We start from the raw sequence: 15550 nt of genomic DNA on the forward strand, positions 1-15550 counted from the left end.
CGGATCATTTTTTTTCTCTTGATCACGTTGGGAAATAGACCTCATAATGGTATTGCAGTATTGACCCAGCAGGTCAAAAATAGACACAATTGTGTAACTTTGGGGGCATAATTCCAGATTGCTCTCCAAAATGGATGAGTTATTTCAAAATTCCACTTACTGTATTAATGTCCTAATTTTTTCATATCCTCCCATTGTCTGTCATTTCCCCCTTTTATAATTTTAGTCAATCTGTTAATGATAAGTTATTTTAATTTGCATTTCTCTAATAAATAATGGTTTAAAGAAGTTTTTCATATGATTTCAAAAAGTTTTGATTTCTTCATCAAAAAACTGCCTGTTTATATTTGTTTATCGATTGGGGAATGATTCATATTCTTATAAATTTGACAAAGTACTCTTTATATTTGAGATATAAGAACTTTATGAAGTTATGTATGATACTTACCCCCTCAATTTTCTGCTTTACTTCTAATCTTGGTTGCATGTTTTATTTGTACAAAGCCTTTTTAATTTACTGTAATCAAAATTATCCATTTTACATATCATAATGCCATTCTTTTTATTCATAAATTATTCTCCTATCCATAAATCTGACAGGTAATGTATTTCATGTTCTATTTTTTTTATGATGTCCTTTTATATGTAGGTCATTTAGCCATTTTGACTTTCTCTTGTTAAATTATATAAGATATTGGTCTATAGCCAATTTCTGCCAAATTGCTTTCCAGTTTTTTAACAATTTTGACCAAATAATATATTCTTATCCCTAAAACTTAAATCTTTGCATTTGTTAAATACAAGGTTACTCTACTCTGCTCCACTATTTACCTTTCTTTTTCTTAGACAGTACCAGATAGTTTTGATAATTATCAGTTTTATAAGATCTGGTACTATTAAACCTCCTTTCCTTATATTATTTGTCATTGATTTCTTTGATATTTTTGTCCTTTTGTTCTTCCAAATGAATTTTATAATTTTTCTTCTGTCATTGAATAACACTTTAAGTAAAATTGTCATTTTTATTATATTAACTGCCCATCCTTGAACAAATAATATTTCTCCAATTATTTAAATCTGACTTTATTTGTATAAAAGAATTTTATAATTATGTTCATGTAGTTCCTGGATTTATCTTGGTAGATATATTCCCAGCTATTTTATTATAGTCTACATTATTTTAAATTAAATTTTAGATTAATATTTTGCTATCTCTTCTTGCAGGTTTTGTTGGTAATATATAGAAATGCTGATGATCTATGAAAACTTATTTGAAACGTATAATGTTAAGGTTTGAAAACAGTTAAGATATCATCTAACCTTTAAAGATGAGGAAACTGAGATTCATGAAAGAGAAATAACTTGACCAAGGTCATATAGCTAGTCAGGACTGATGTTGGACAGTTTTTTGCCATTACTATAATCATGTTATTATCACTTCATTCTTCTCATATTGTTTGATACAGGTCAGCTAGAAATCCCTAAAGTAAATTGACATTATTCCTTTATACTTAATGAACTAGAGACTGTACAGATAGAAACAATTGTTTTTGGCAATTGAACAAAAATATTGGAATGTTAAACTCACAGAAAACACCCCTATAGCAGATGAGTTGATTGATATATGTACCTCAACTTATTTCCAGTTGATTTTGATCTTTTCCATTAAGGCTTCATATTTCAAAGTATTTTATTTCATGTAAATTTGACAGATGAGTATTTAGTATGGCAATATCTATTCAAATGCTTTTCTTCACTTTTATGCATCAATATATCTAAATGATTATGGGTAATAGGTTAGCCTATGATAAATGATTGGTTCCGGTTTATTACTTAAATTCCTCAGCAAATTTAGAGGTTTATATTTGTAGTATAGGAGTTGTCATCTATTAATCCATGAAAGACAATAACCAATCTCCTGATTTCTAATTCTAGCTACCACGTCATGTCTTGCTAAGTCAGGAGGTCTTTTTCAGCATGCAGAAATATGTTACATAGTTCCAACCTTTTCCTTGCACTGACTGCTAAGTTTGGGTTCCTTAAGGATAACTTTTATATTTCCTAGTAGCAATTATCTGCTTCTGAATTATCCTTATAAATTCCTATGTTTCCACAAACAAGTCTGTATGACATGCATTTGTTCAATACTTTTCTGTTAGCTGAGTTCATGTGAGTCTTGCCCATCAGGGGACTTTTGATTCCATTCACAGATCTTGCCTCTTTCATAAACTTCATTAGGAAATAAACTACTTTTGCTTATATTCAACAAATCACATGGCTTTTAAAATCTGATATCAGTCTTGCCAATTGCTTCATGAAGGTGATACCTCCTTGTTCTAAAAGTACTTTTGTAGGTTTTTAAAAACTTACTTATCATGTTTTTCAGTACTCTTCCTCTTTTTTGAAAAGGAAGTGTTCATTTTTCTATTATTATCTTTAGAATGACCGACTCTGTGTATCATTAATATTTCATTAATATTGTATGAATTTCTATTAGTTTGCTTTCAAAATCTATTGTCTATTTTGTAGTTTCAGATAGGTGTGGTATAGGTGTTAATAATTTAAAGTATGCTCTTCCAATTCAACTTTGATTTCAGGATGCTTGTAAATTTTTAAAAACATTTTCTAGTATAGCCATTTCCTTCATATCTTTGTGCTCTATATCTCTTGTTTATAAAAGACCTGTGTGTTTGTAGGTATCATATTCAGCGATTGTTTAAGTATGACATCTGTATTCCAGCTCAGAGCTTTCAGTCTCTGCATATTCTTTTCTGTGTACTTATCTATTTCACAACACTTTTATATCATTGGAGAAGAATTCTGCAAGATAAAAGAGCTGTTTAATATTGGGTTTTTAGAGCCATTTGCTTGATGTCATTCAATTACATCAAGTGATTAATAAGCTGTTTTGGTCAATTCTCTCTTTAATTTGGAAGTCATAATTAGATTTATTTAGTAGAGTTGATAATGAATTGAAAGCTAAGGAGAATCATGATGAGCTTAAATTGTCTTCTGGAAAAGTACTATGTTTTATATCCATTGTTTTTTGGCATTATTTTGTTGATGGTGTGTTAAAAATAGAGAATGGTTATCAAATATGATAAAGTTATCATCAGACTTAGGATTATTTTATATATTTACAATACATGAATAAATCATAAATGTGAAACCAAAATGTTACAGAGCTTTCAGGGAGCTTATTCAATCATTACTGATTCAATTAAAAAGTTGTTCTTTCCTTGGGCTTTTTCTCTTCAACCAGGAGATGGAGACAGCTTAAAATCCTGAAATCAAGAGCCTTTGGAATGATAATGCTTCCATCCCAGTATCAAATGGTTTTCCTTTCTCCCTCTATTTGCCTGTCTGTCTGTCTCTTCCTCCCTCTCTGTCTATTTCTCTATCTGTCTCTTTCTCCCTCCCCGCCTCCGTCTCTCTCTGTGTATGTGTGTCTTTCTGTCTCTATATATACATACTATATACACACATACACAATATATGTGTATATACACAGAACATTTATGAATCACCTATTATGTACCAGGCACTATGTTAACTACTGATGATGTGACAAAGAAAGACAAAATGCAGAGGAAGAATTAACAACTGGAAATATCAGGAGAGACCTCTTAAAGAATGTGGCATCTGAGTTTAAAGACATGTAGAGTTTCCAAGAGGTAAAATTTAGGAGCAAAAGCCTTTCAGAAATTGTAGCCAGCCTGTATAAAGGCAAGAAGATGACCTACATAATAGCAAGTCACTGGACTGAAGAGTAGAGTAATAATATAATGTAAAAGACTACCTGAAAGGACAGGCTATTGTAATGGAAGGAAAGAATACAGTTGAATGGAAACTTTAGAAGAATAGGATTGAAGTGGATGGATATTTGAGTGGGCAAAGATGGCAGAAAATAGAGCTTTGACTTAGGTTGGCTAAAACTTGGTTTTTCAGCATCCAAGTGAAGCTGTAGGGAAATAGATTATCATGCCCTTTCCAGTAGTAAGCAATGATAATGTAGATTTATTCTTCCTCAAGGGAGACTGTGTATATAGTAGCACCACAATATTAAGGTTCTACTGTTTCTGCTAGGGTCCTGGGATCCTGGTGGGGTGCTTGGAAGGATATTAATGCAATCTAAGATCACAGTATCTTTTTGGATAGTCATGTCCCATTACTGCTGTTTTAAATTTGTAACCTATTTGTATTGACAGATTTTTTAAAAGGAGAGCAGTTTTGCTGTGTCTTCCCCTTTCTATAAACGTGCCATTGATTTTTTGAACCTATGCTTATAACTTTACATCTATTATTACTCAATAAGCCATTTAAGCTCTAATAGCCTCAATTTCATTTTTTGTAAATGGAGATAATAACATATAACCCATGAGATTGTTGTGAAGCTCAAATGAGATATTTTGTTAACTTCATATAAATGTCAGGAATTGTTATTAGTAAGGAACTATGTGATATTATGTTACTAACCAATTATTCCCCAATTCACCTCAGTTTATTGATGGCATCCCTTATATAATGTCCTCTTGTATTTTTAACAATAACATAGGTGGATAGAGAGATAGTCTTGAAATCAGGAAGAACTGGGTTCAAATATTGCCCCTGACACCTATTAGCTGTGTATTCCTGGGCAAGTTACTGACCTTGCCAGAATTCCAGGTAATTCAGACTATGAGTGACAGAGAAGGTACATTGGTGGAAGGCATTTATTCACCTGGTAGTTCTCTATACCCATAAACTTGCAAGTCCAGTTCCTGTCCCTACTCCAATTTTTCCCCTGAATGTTGATTCTGCACATAGTGGAACCAAATACTACATCAACAGGTGAAGATAAAGAAGGGGCATTGAATATCAAAATAAACTTCCTTGATACAGAGGGCTGTTAAACTTTGGAAGAGGTTACAAGACTTACCAAAGCTTTTAGCCCCAGGGAACTTTAAGAGTACAGTCATCAGTCATTTGTCATGAATAGTCTATGTTGTCATCTCCAACATGCATTCAACAAATGTCTTGCTTGGAGGCAGGAGAGCTAGGTAGATACCCCACATGAGGCCACTTCCAGCTCTTTGATTCTCTGGGCTCTGACTGCACTGTATTTGAAAGGCGTTCACTGTTAAATGGGTTTTTAGAGATGAAAAATCAGAGTGTGCATCCAGCCCTTTTGAATGTAGTTGCTTTGTCCTCCTTTGCAAGGAAGGCTGCAGGGGAGTTGAATCACAGTGTTAGCACCAAGGGGACGTTTGTTTAATTCCACGACAAGGCAGGAAGTCTGTACCCGTATCACGTATCCTGGGATGTCTATGAGAAGCTTCAGGCTGCATAACAGAGTTAAATGAGAAACAGTCAAAATGCTAAGAAAGTGGGGGAGGTAAACAGTGATAATAAAAAAGCAAAACAAGATTTTTTTTTTGTTTTTTTAAACTTATAATGAAATCAATTGTCTCTTATAATTAGTTTAATACTATTGCTCTCACCTGGATTGCACTGCTCTTTCAATACTGTACTTTTTTTTTTTTAAATTTATGTTGTCACCCAGAGGTTCTCATCAAGTAATATTGTGGTATCATTCTGACTTCCAATTTTCCAAAACACATTAGGTTCTTTTGACCTTACAGATCAGACGTTTTCTACCCCTTCAGAAACACCAAATGCAAATTTTATAAATTGTGACTAGCTCTCAGGTCAAAGAAATGATATTTAGACATGAAAAAACAACAGTAATAACGGCACCAAAAAACATCCCTAATGGATGGTGACTCAGGAGATTAGAGATTTGTTCAGAGCTCTGCCACTGACTAAGCTCTGTGACCTTCATCAAGTCACTTAAATTGTCCAAGTCCTAATTTCCTCAGCTGTAAAAAAAAAGTTGAGAGCAGTGATGGATCACATTGATGAGGAAATAGTACAAAGGGTTATAGAGAGAGTGGGTGGTCAGTTAGAGGTGGTAGAAGGTTCAGACTAGTTTTGCAAAAGTGGCTCTGGAGAAGAAAAGAGAGATGAGATAGAAACTACAAGGGTAAGAATGATCAAGAGAAAAGTTTCTTGAACATGAATGAACATGAGAGAGATGAGAAAGAACTAGAGAAGAGGGAAAGTTGGAAGATGCATGAGACAGAGGGGGTGATTATAAGATCAAGATCCTAGGGGACATGGAAGGGAGCTAATCAACCAACTTAGACTTTAAAAACATGCATAAAAGTTAGAAGCAAAGAAAGGCAAGAGAAGATGAATGCAAAATTAAGGACAGTGTTAAGAAGGCTGAAGGACCGCTAAGTAAGATAAAAAGCTGATTTTTTTTGTTGTTTTTATAGTTATCTTGGGGAAAAAAAGGATCAGGGAAGGGATAGGATGACTACTTGGGACAGATTAGGCACGAGTAATAAGGAATAGAAAAAAAGAGCCCTTTAACTCTTGATTTTGTCCCCATTTATTCTGCTAAGAAGAATAACTTTGGGTGGATATATAATAATGGTTAGGGATTTAATAATAAAGATATAGAAGAATGATATGTTTAACTGTACAAATGCTAAGAAAATGGGGAGGTAAAGTTTGTTAATGAAAAAAATCAAAGTTAAGCAAAAGAACAACTTAAGTAAAAATTGTAATTGCTGAGTTAAGCCTTCAAGTTCAGCTAAAGTGTATCTGAGAACTCTGAAAGGCCTGGCAGCTGCGATTGTTGAGTTACTGACAGTGAACTATACAGAATGACATACATTGCAGGAGGGAGATTTTTATTCAGGTATGGATCGGAGGAGATGATGTCTGAGGTCCCTTTTAGTGAAGAAATTCTGGGACAGGATCACTGACACAATATGAGCCATTAGCCTTTGAAAGTAGAAAAGCTTTGTCTTCTAACATAGGAGGGGAAAAAAGGTAAAATGGGTGCAGATATTAAGAACTTTTGCAGTATGGAGGGGAAAGTTGAAACAACTCATTAAAGTAAGGCTTTGGATTGTCTGCTGTGAGTGCTGGGTGTGAGCACTTCATGAGAAAGGACAAAGTTTAAAATAGCCATTGCATGGAATGAGATTTGGAATCAACTAGAGCTAAATAGAAGGATTGCCTAGCAGCAGTGAGCTAATGTTATGCACCATAAGTTTGTAGTGTGTAAAAGCAGTATGATTTGCATCAGGAGTATTCAATGATGTGGGAAAGAAGTGGGAAATTGGATGGTGGGGGTTCAATGGGGATAAGGAGTGGGAATTAGCAGGTCCCAATGGGCAGGATATTTGGGGGGTTGTACATGACAGTAGCAAGGGATTCTAGGTTGGTGATGAAGTAGTAGTATATAATATGTCAAAATTGCACAGGGAGGAGAGTGACATTAGAGTGGAAGAGACACTCAGGAGATGAGTTAGGGGAGCAACAGACTTATTGTTAGCAAGGCAGGGGGAGACTGGACATCCAGGTGGGTGCAGTCTGAGAACAGAATTCTGGAGTTTGGGATCTTTGCCATGGTTCTATGTGGCCACGTTCAATGGGGGATAAAGTACTGTGAAAACAGTTGAGAGAGATGAGGGACTGTAAGGTCAAAGAATGTAAAATCTTTGTGTCAAATACTGAAGTGATTGAGAATGAGGGTGGTGGATAAAGAAAAAAGGAAGGCTATTAGCTCTATAGAAGAATGAGCTATAGGTTGGCAAAGAACAGTAGAACAATCAGTAGAACAACAAGCAGCTATTAAATAAAGTAATGAGGAGAGAAACTGGGAAGCCTGATCAGACTGAATGGATTTGAATGTCAAAAGATCAAAAGTGATTGAGTTATGGGAGCAGGAAATTGATCCGGAAGCGGTCAGGGGAGGGTGAAGAGTAACTGTCTTCTCCCTTGATGCTGCAAGTTGAGCATCAGGAAAAGATGAAACAGCCCAAACTGGAGAGGTAGTTGAGGACTATGAAGATGCTTGAACGAAGGTTCAATTTCAAATAAAATGAGAGTCTCAAAGATCTGGTCCCAAAAGGTATGGAAAGGTTGTTCAGAATAGAGTGAGAATCTCAAAAGTCATATTAGGTAGTTACATGATTCTGTGGACTCTGAGTGGAGGGGAAGGAGCTGGAATGGGATGAGAGAGAGAAGTAGCTCTGACCTGGATAGGATTGAGAAATTGTGAGGAGGTGGAAGTAATAAATTACATGCAAACAGGCTGATAAAACTAGATGAAAGGGAAGAGGAAAAGACAGGCATCAGAACTTCCCCTTCTTCTTCTTCCTCCTCCTCCCTTCCCTTCTCTCTTCCTCTTCCTCAATTCCTTTTCTTCAATCTTTTATTTACTTGAAAGACTGAGCTACTTTTCTTATCCTTTGATTTTCTTCCAATTTCCCCAATTTCTCTTCCCCAAATTTAGTTTCCAGGTTTGTTCACAAGTTCAATGCCCTCAAATTGTCTTCGTGATTTTCTTCTCCTCATTCATCTTAAATGTTTCCTTCTCTGGCCATTTTTGTCATGTAATTTTCTCCTTCAGAAGCTCACCTCCTTTTCCCCTGGCCCCAGGGGATAGAATTAGGAGCAGTGGGTAGAAATTGCAGAGGCACATTTAGGCTTGAAGTCAGGAAAAACCAGTCTGGTGAGTTGAGCTGTCCAAAAGTGGAATAAGTTGTCTTGGGACAGGGATGCTGAAAGTCTTCAGGCCAACTATTGTCACCCCCGTGAAAAACTGTAGTTGGGACTCTTTTCAGGGTCTAGATGCCATCTGTGATTTCCTAGGATTTTTCCTATTTACACATGCAAATTCCAGAGAAAAATAAACTACAGGAGAGGAACTTTGACATCATCTTCTTTGGATCTATATGGGCTCTGGCTTGTCCTAAGCTGATAGGCTGTTGCCTAGTTTCAAAGAAGAATTAGCTGCATTGGAAGAGGGAGAAAGAAAACAGGAAGAATTAACAATGAATTATCTCAGGATGCATCCCAAACTTTAGTCAATGTTATGTCCAATCATAGTGTTATTGTATGCTTAAATGAGAGATTGCTCTTGATGGAGCAAGGCTGCTGGTGTGGAAGTAGAGAAAAGTAGGGAGAGTGAGTTGATCTAGTAGTGAAATCCGCATGGTGTAGGATACTTATGCATTGAGAGTCTAGGTTAAGGCTTCACCAATCCTGAAAGCAGGTCTTAAGTTGGAGATATTTCCAAGGTAGAAAGGCTGCTAGTTAGGAGAAGGTCAAGTATTAATTTCCCTCTTCTATGAAATGAAAGATTTAAGTCTGATGATCTCCAAGATCCTTGCTAGATCTCTGATCCTGGCTTTTTTAAAATTAAAACTTTTTTTGATCCTAGCTTTTTGATAATAAAAAAAATCATTGTTCATTACCCAAATTCTGTCTCTGACACTTCCTGGTAACTTAACCTCCTAGGAGAAAGGTTTCTTTATTAGTAAAATGGAGGAGCTGGACAAGATGATTACAAAGATCTCACTAAACTCTATAGTTTGAAGTCATTATTGCAAGGACCCAATGATATAGAATCAATGATATGATTCTATGGAACAGGAAGCTGAGATTAAAAATTTAGAGCTGGAAAAGAGCTATACCATTATCTAATCCAACCCTCTCATTTTAAAGATGAGAGAACAGAGGAAAATGGGGGTTAAGTCACATAAGAAGGATTTGGACCCAGGTCCTCTTACCCTAAATGCAGGCATTTTCCTTCTATACTACCCTGCCCCTTTAATTGTAACAATCAATTTTTGCTTTGGAGAACTTAGAGGTTTTTTTTTTTTTTTTTTTCTGATTGAATGAGTTTCAGTCTTGGGATAACAATCATCAAAAAAATTATTTCCGGTTTTCTATTTCACAAAAATGGGGCCAACTGTTTCAACTTGAGCTGACTTTTTTTTTATGAGTGTTTCTTATTCTGCCATTAATCATCAAAGAGCAGTCTCTTTTTTCTCCTCCTGGTCCTTCTTTTCATTCTTCTTTTGCCACCTTTGCTTGATCCTTGAAAGGTACATCTTATTTAAAGTCTATAGTCTGTAGATTGTGCCATTTTCAGGCTCACTTACATGCAGTTCAACCGGATGGCCTGCTGCCGACGCTGCTGCCATTTCAGACAAAACTCAGGCCAGTTTTCCACAGAGCAAAGCAGATGAGAAAGACGATTCTCCAGACTGCTCTGGATAATGAAGCCTCATTTATTTAGCTTCACTCAAGAACAAGAGATTTCACACAAGTGAGTTTTCAAAAAAGCTCAATTCTTTTAAGATGCAGAACTTAGTTTTAATTTTTAATATGGCATACTTCCCAGGCTTCTCAAAACAAAATATATTATGCTTATTTAACAATACTGTGCTTTTTGAGATCTAGTACCTGTTTTTTATCGTTTTCTATGAGTGCTCTTTCAGTCAGATTGTCAGGTGTTCCTTAGAACATAGAAAGAGACAGGGCAGTTCATCAGATGCCCCAGTGAGCTAGATGCTAGCGTGCTGGTGGTTGGCGGAATGGGTGTAGACGAGATGACCACAAAGATCTCACTAAACTCTATAGTTTGAAGTCATTATTGCTGGGACCCTCTGCTTTTGGGCTTTTATTGGGCAGAGTTCCAAATATGCGAGATGGGTTTAGGAGTGGAAAACTGTGGATGGTTTCTGGAAGTCTAGGTCTGAAAAATTACAATTTTGACAGGGAGGAGAAAGAGGCGTAGTTATAAAAAAGATACCCATACTAGGTATTCTTAAGTGTCCTGTGGCTAACCAGATGGGGTTTATAGTCTGAGATAGTTAAAATATAAAAAGTTTTAGGCAAGTTTGAAATTTACTTTTTTAGAAAAGTTATCATTTACAGAATAGAAAAAAGAGACAAAACAGAACAAAATAAAAACATTGTCATACCCAGCAGAATTTCGAGGAAGATTCAAAATATATAACAATAAATTTCCAGTTCAAGAAAGGATATATAATGGTAGAAGAAGTTATATTCATGAGTGTCCATCTTTTCTTTGCTTCCTTGTAGGTTGTTCTTTTGTTCTCTGCTGTGTATTTTTAAAATTTTATTCTTTTTCCCTCCTTTTAACCCCCTCCACTTCCCCCAACCAGATGCATATACAAAATATATTTAATAGATATATAAATATACACACATATGTATACATATACATTCACACCTATCCAGACTACACATATATACATATATTTATATATACACATATAGATAACATGCATACATATCTATGTATACACAGACTTTAATATCTCCTTTTCTAGTTCCTTCCTCTCCCCCCATCTTGTTTTTCTTGGATGGTTTTGATTTTATTTTATTTTTTCCTCAACGTCTTTCATTTGATTTTTAAATATTTTTTGAGCTCTTCTTAAAGTTCTCTCTGGGCAGGGACACATTTCTTTGGGGTAGTAGTTTTTTTTTTTTTACTTCAGTGTCCTTCTCTGAAGATGAACCCTGGTCTTCCTCATTCCCATAGTAAGTTTCTATGGTGGGTTTTTTTCTTTTTTGCCCACTCATTTTTTTAATGGAAAGTATTAGTATAAATACCTCTAATCGTGGGATGGGGGCATGGTACCTTTAATTCATTTCAGCTTTCCCTTTTAACCTAGGACCCCAAACCCAGGACTCCCCCCTTCTGTGAGTGCCCGCAGCCAGCAGCATTCCTGCTCTACTACCTCTGCACTCCTGATTTGCTGGCTCCCTCCTGCCCAGGGCCTGTCTCTGCAGCACAGCTGGGCTTGAGGTTCCCTCAGTCTTCCTGAACTCAGACCTTGACTCCTCACACTGTCCAAGAGGTGAGAGTTCCTGGGGTTTCTGCTGAGGTGCCAGTCATCCCAACTTGCTCCAGGGGTCCCCCTTAGTATTTCTGTGCAGTTAGCCTGGAGGCCTATGTATTTTATACTGGGTCCAAGGTCTGTCTTCAGATCTTCTGGGGTTGTCCCTGCAGGACTCCTGTTCTACCCCAAGTCTTTTGATTTTTCACCAGTCTATATTTGCTCTGAGGAGCAGATTTGCTCTGTTTGTGGGGGAAATCTGGAGAGTTTGAAATTTACTGACCTGTTCCACCATTTTCCCGGAATCCACCCCAAATTTTCCATTTACACCAACAAGCATAGTACAAAGAAAATCCAGGTGGATGAAGTCACTAACAAAAGAGGCTTCACAGAGGGCTGGCATCTGAGTTGAGCCTTGAGGGAAGCCAAGGATTCTGAAAGACACAGAAAAAAATGTACATTCCTAGAATGTAATGCAAGAAGGCAGGGGAGAGTGTCAATAAAGGAAACATCTAGTAGTTCAGTTGACCTAGAGAATACAGTACAAAAAGGAAAGAAGAGAATGAGCATTTATTAAATGTCTACTATATGCTAAGCATAATGCAAATATTATCTCAGGTAGGTGCTATTATTATCCCCATTTTTACAGTTAAACAACTTGTCCAGGGTCATCCAACTACTAATAAGTATCTTAGACAGAATTTGAAGTCAGTTTTTCCTAACTAGAAAAATGAATTGTGTGGAAAAATCAGTGGGTTCTATGAAGTAGAGGGTCTTAAATGCCAGGCTATGAATTTGGTATTTTAGTCTATAGAGAATTGGAGGGATGATGGATTGGAGGAAGAGGGAAGAGAATGGAAGCAGGAAGACCAATAAGTAGATTATTATGGTTGTCTAGGAGAGAACTGATGAAATAGAGTGGTGTTGGAGGAAAGACAGGGGCAGATGTTTGAGATGATATTAGAGGACATGGAAAGTGATTGACTATAATGAATGGGGAGGGGGAAGGGAGAAAGTCAAGAACGAATCTAGGGTCTAGGATTACAGATCTTGGTGATTGGGAGAATGATGGTACCCTCAATAGAAATAGGGAAGTGTAGAGCAGAGGAAGGTTTGTAATGGAAGGTAATGAATTTGGTTTGATATAAATCAAGTTTGAGGTGCCTAGGTGACAATCAAGAAAAGAGATTCAGCAGGTATTTGACAATGTGTGCCTGAAGTTTAAGAGAGAGAGATTAAGGTTGGATGTATCGATTTGGGAGTAATCAGTGCAGAAATGGTATTGAACCCCTGGGAGCTGCTGAGATCATTAATAGAAAGGATATAGAGAGAGAAGAGAAGAGACATAGCAATTTTAGAACCAGGCAGATATATATATATATATATATATATATATATATATATATATGTATATATATATATATATATATTTAAAATGAAACCAAATTTATCTAGTTTTACAGTATTAAAAAAATTCAAAATTTTATCTGTAAAGATAATCTCTTATTTATTTCAAGGAAGTAATTCAGATAAATTATAGATTTCTAAGAATTGTGGATTTCAAATGACTTTTTTTTTCTATTGCTTCACATTTCCCCCCTTTTCCCCCTCTGCTGCTTGCTGAATTTCAATCACTCTCCCCTCTGTCCTGCTTAGAGCTGTGGGACCCATTAGTCTTGGCAGTCACTCTCTACAAGAAAGATCAGAGGCAACAGAAGATTCCACTGGACTGGATTGTTGATATTAGGCCAGATTTTCATGCCCTGTACTACTTCTTTGGGAATTGCCTGTGCCTAAAGTTAAGAATTATTGGGCTGAAAGGTCAGTATTTGTAATTCAGGGTTATTTGCCTAGCAAATGGAACAGGCTCTCCTGAGGAACTAACATGGTGATTACCAGCTCCAATGGGCCAATCCTTAAGCAGAATGGAATAATCTTGGTTTCTTTGATTCCTAGTTCATCAGCCAGTTTATTTTATTTTTAACTTTAAACATTTTTTGGTCTAGACTTGTAACTTCATCAGTGTTGGAAGCTTTTGGCGAGGAATCTGATCTATAAATGTAGATCAGCACCTGTTCTGTAATTTATAATCTTGGAGACTTGACTGGGTCATGGAGGGGCTAGGTGACTTGGTTAGGATCACACAAGAAGTATGTATCAGAGATAAGATTTGAACCTAGATTTCCTATTAGTCAGTACCAAACCCAGAATCTCCCCTTTGTGAATAAAGCTAAACTTTTCTGTGCTTTATCCCCTCTGAGTTAGCTGTAAGATGCTTTCAGATCTTAATCTTAATGTTCACATTAGTTAGTCCACTATAATTATCCATTAGAAATTAAAATACTCATTTCAGGACAGACTACACTTGCTAGTTCGAAATGGTTAAAGGATCTTAGCAGTAAAGGAAAACTGGATGCATCCATCATCTTAGGTTAGAAAGGAGAACTGGTGACTGTGCTAGGTTCAGGAAGACATTATTTTCCTTCAAATATACATAGCTGTTGCTTTGTTTTCTGTGAGAGTTACACAGATAACCTGCAACATATTTCTGCTCTGGTGGAATAGTATATTCAGTGATTTATACACAAAAGTAGACTACTCTTCCCAAATTAGTAAGACATACCACTAGAGATGTTTGAGACAATAGGAAAGAGTAGATTATGGGAATTATAGATGAGCCATTTATTCTATTTTTTATATTCATCAGTGACCTTAGGCAGCATTCTACCAAAGCATATTGACTGAACATCCATTGTAGGTAAGTAGGTAGGTAGGAAAAGTAGGAAAGGCAAATTAGTATTAGTCCCTGACCTCAAGAACCTTAGAATCTAATGGAAAAATGAGACACAAACCTGAGGAATGTCAAAAATCAAATACATGTGATTGTTGTGGGGATTAGTCAGGGACACACACATACATATTTTTGAGAAAGCTCAGGATATAATCACAGAAAGGGGAAGAAATCATATACCTTTATGAAGTTGGAAGTAGTTTTTCTTGCTTTCATTAGAATAGGCAATTTGTTATGGAGCAGGAAGAGCCTGGCCATGACTCTTGATGGTACTTTAAAAACTATGCTGTCAGTCCATAAAGAGCCAGTGGTGGATCACAAAACATTCCTTCCAAAAAGAAAACAGTTATCAGGTTAGGGAAGAGGCAGCTTTGTGGAGTATAAATGATCTTTGGCAGTTAAGAAGAGAAGCAACCATAAATTCAAGAAAGAACTAGTCCTGAAAATATAGTGTTGAATTTCAGAGAGGAAGTCCAATTGGACAAACAATGCATTAAAGATAATGCATGGCTACAGGTGTGTGTGTGTGTGTGTGTACAATGTAAGGACTACATTGGAGAAGAAGGTTTATCAAAGATCTGAAGTCCTGGAAACATCAGGCACATGATTCATTAGCAATGCACTCTAAATTTGTGTCTACTTTTCCCACTATGTTTGTATTTGTGGAATAATGTATTTTAGGTTTATAGAAGAACTACTTTGGAGCTAGTGTTTTTAAGACTATTCCTACAAATATATTCTTTTTGAGCTAATTTTATCTATTGGTTGATTATTAAGGATATACCCATCAGTGGGGACTTACAAGTTATAGTTCTAGAAATGTAGATCTATGAAGTATATTAGATTTTGGAACTATTCCTGCTGTCTGGGGAAGGAGTCCAGAGTAGGTGCTAGTAGGATAATATTACTAGCCACAAGGCAGAACACAATTAACTGACAAATTTACACAGTTATTTACAAGAATAAAAGTTAAAGGTAGACTGGAATATCCTGGAAAGTTTCACAGGTTAATAGAGTTTTGATCATAGTCAAGAGTAGTTAGAATTTG

The 15550-nt window shown here is 36.1% G+C and overlaps 1 long non-coding RNA gene across 1 annotated transcript in view; it reads right to left on the bottom strand.

The window, feature by feature from the left end:
- Positions 1–3543: 3543 nt before the first annotated feature.
- LOC116419045 overlaps positions 3544–15550 on the bottom strand; it is a 40832-nt gene continuing 28825 nt past the window's right edge. Inside the window, exons 2-3 of the long non-coding RNA XR_004229269.1 lie at positions 11995–12145; positions 3544–5321 (exon numbers count right to left, since the gene is read on the bottom strand). This is a non-coding gene — a long non-coding RNA (uncharacterized LOC116419045). The remainder of the gene's footprint in view (positions 5322–11994; positions 12146–15550) is intronic.

Source organism: Sarcophilus harrisii, chromosome 4, assembly GCF_902635505.1.
Source record: "Sarcophilus harrisii chromosome 4, mSarHar1.11, whole genome shotgun sequence".
Lineage (NCBI taxonomy): Eukaryota > Metazoa > Chordata > Mammalia > Dasyuromorphia > Dasyuridae > Sarcophilus > Sarcophilus harrisii.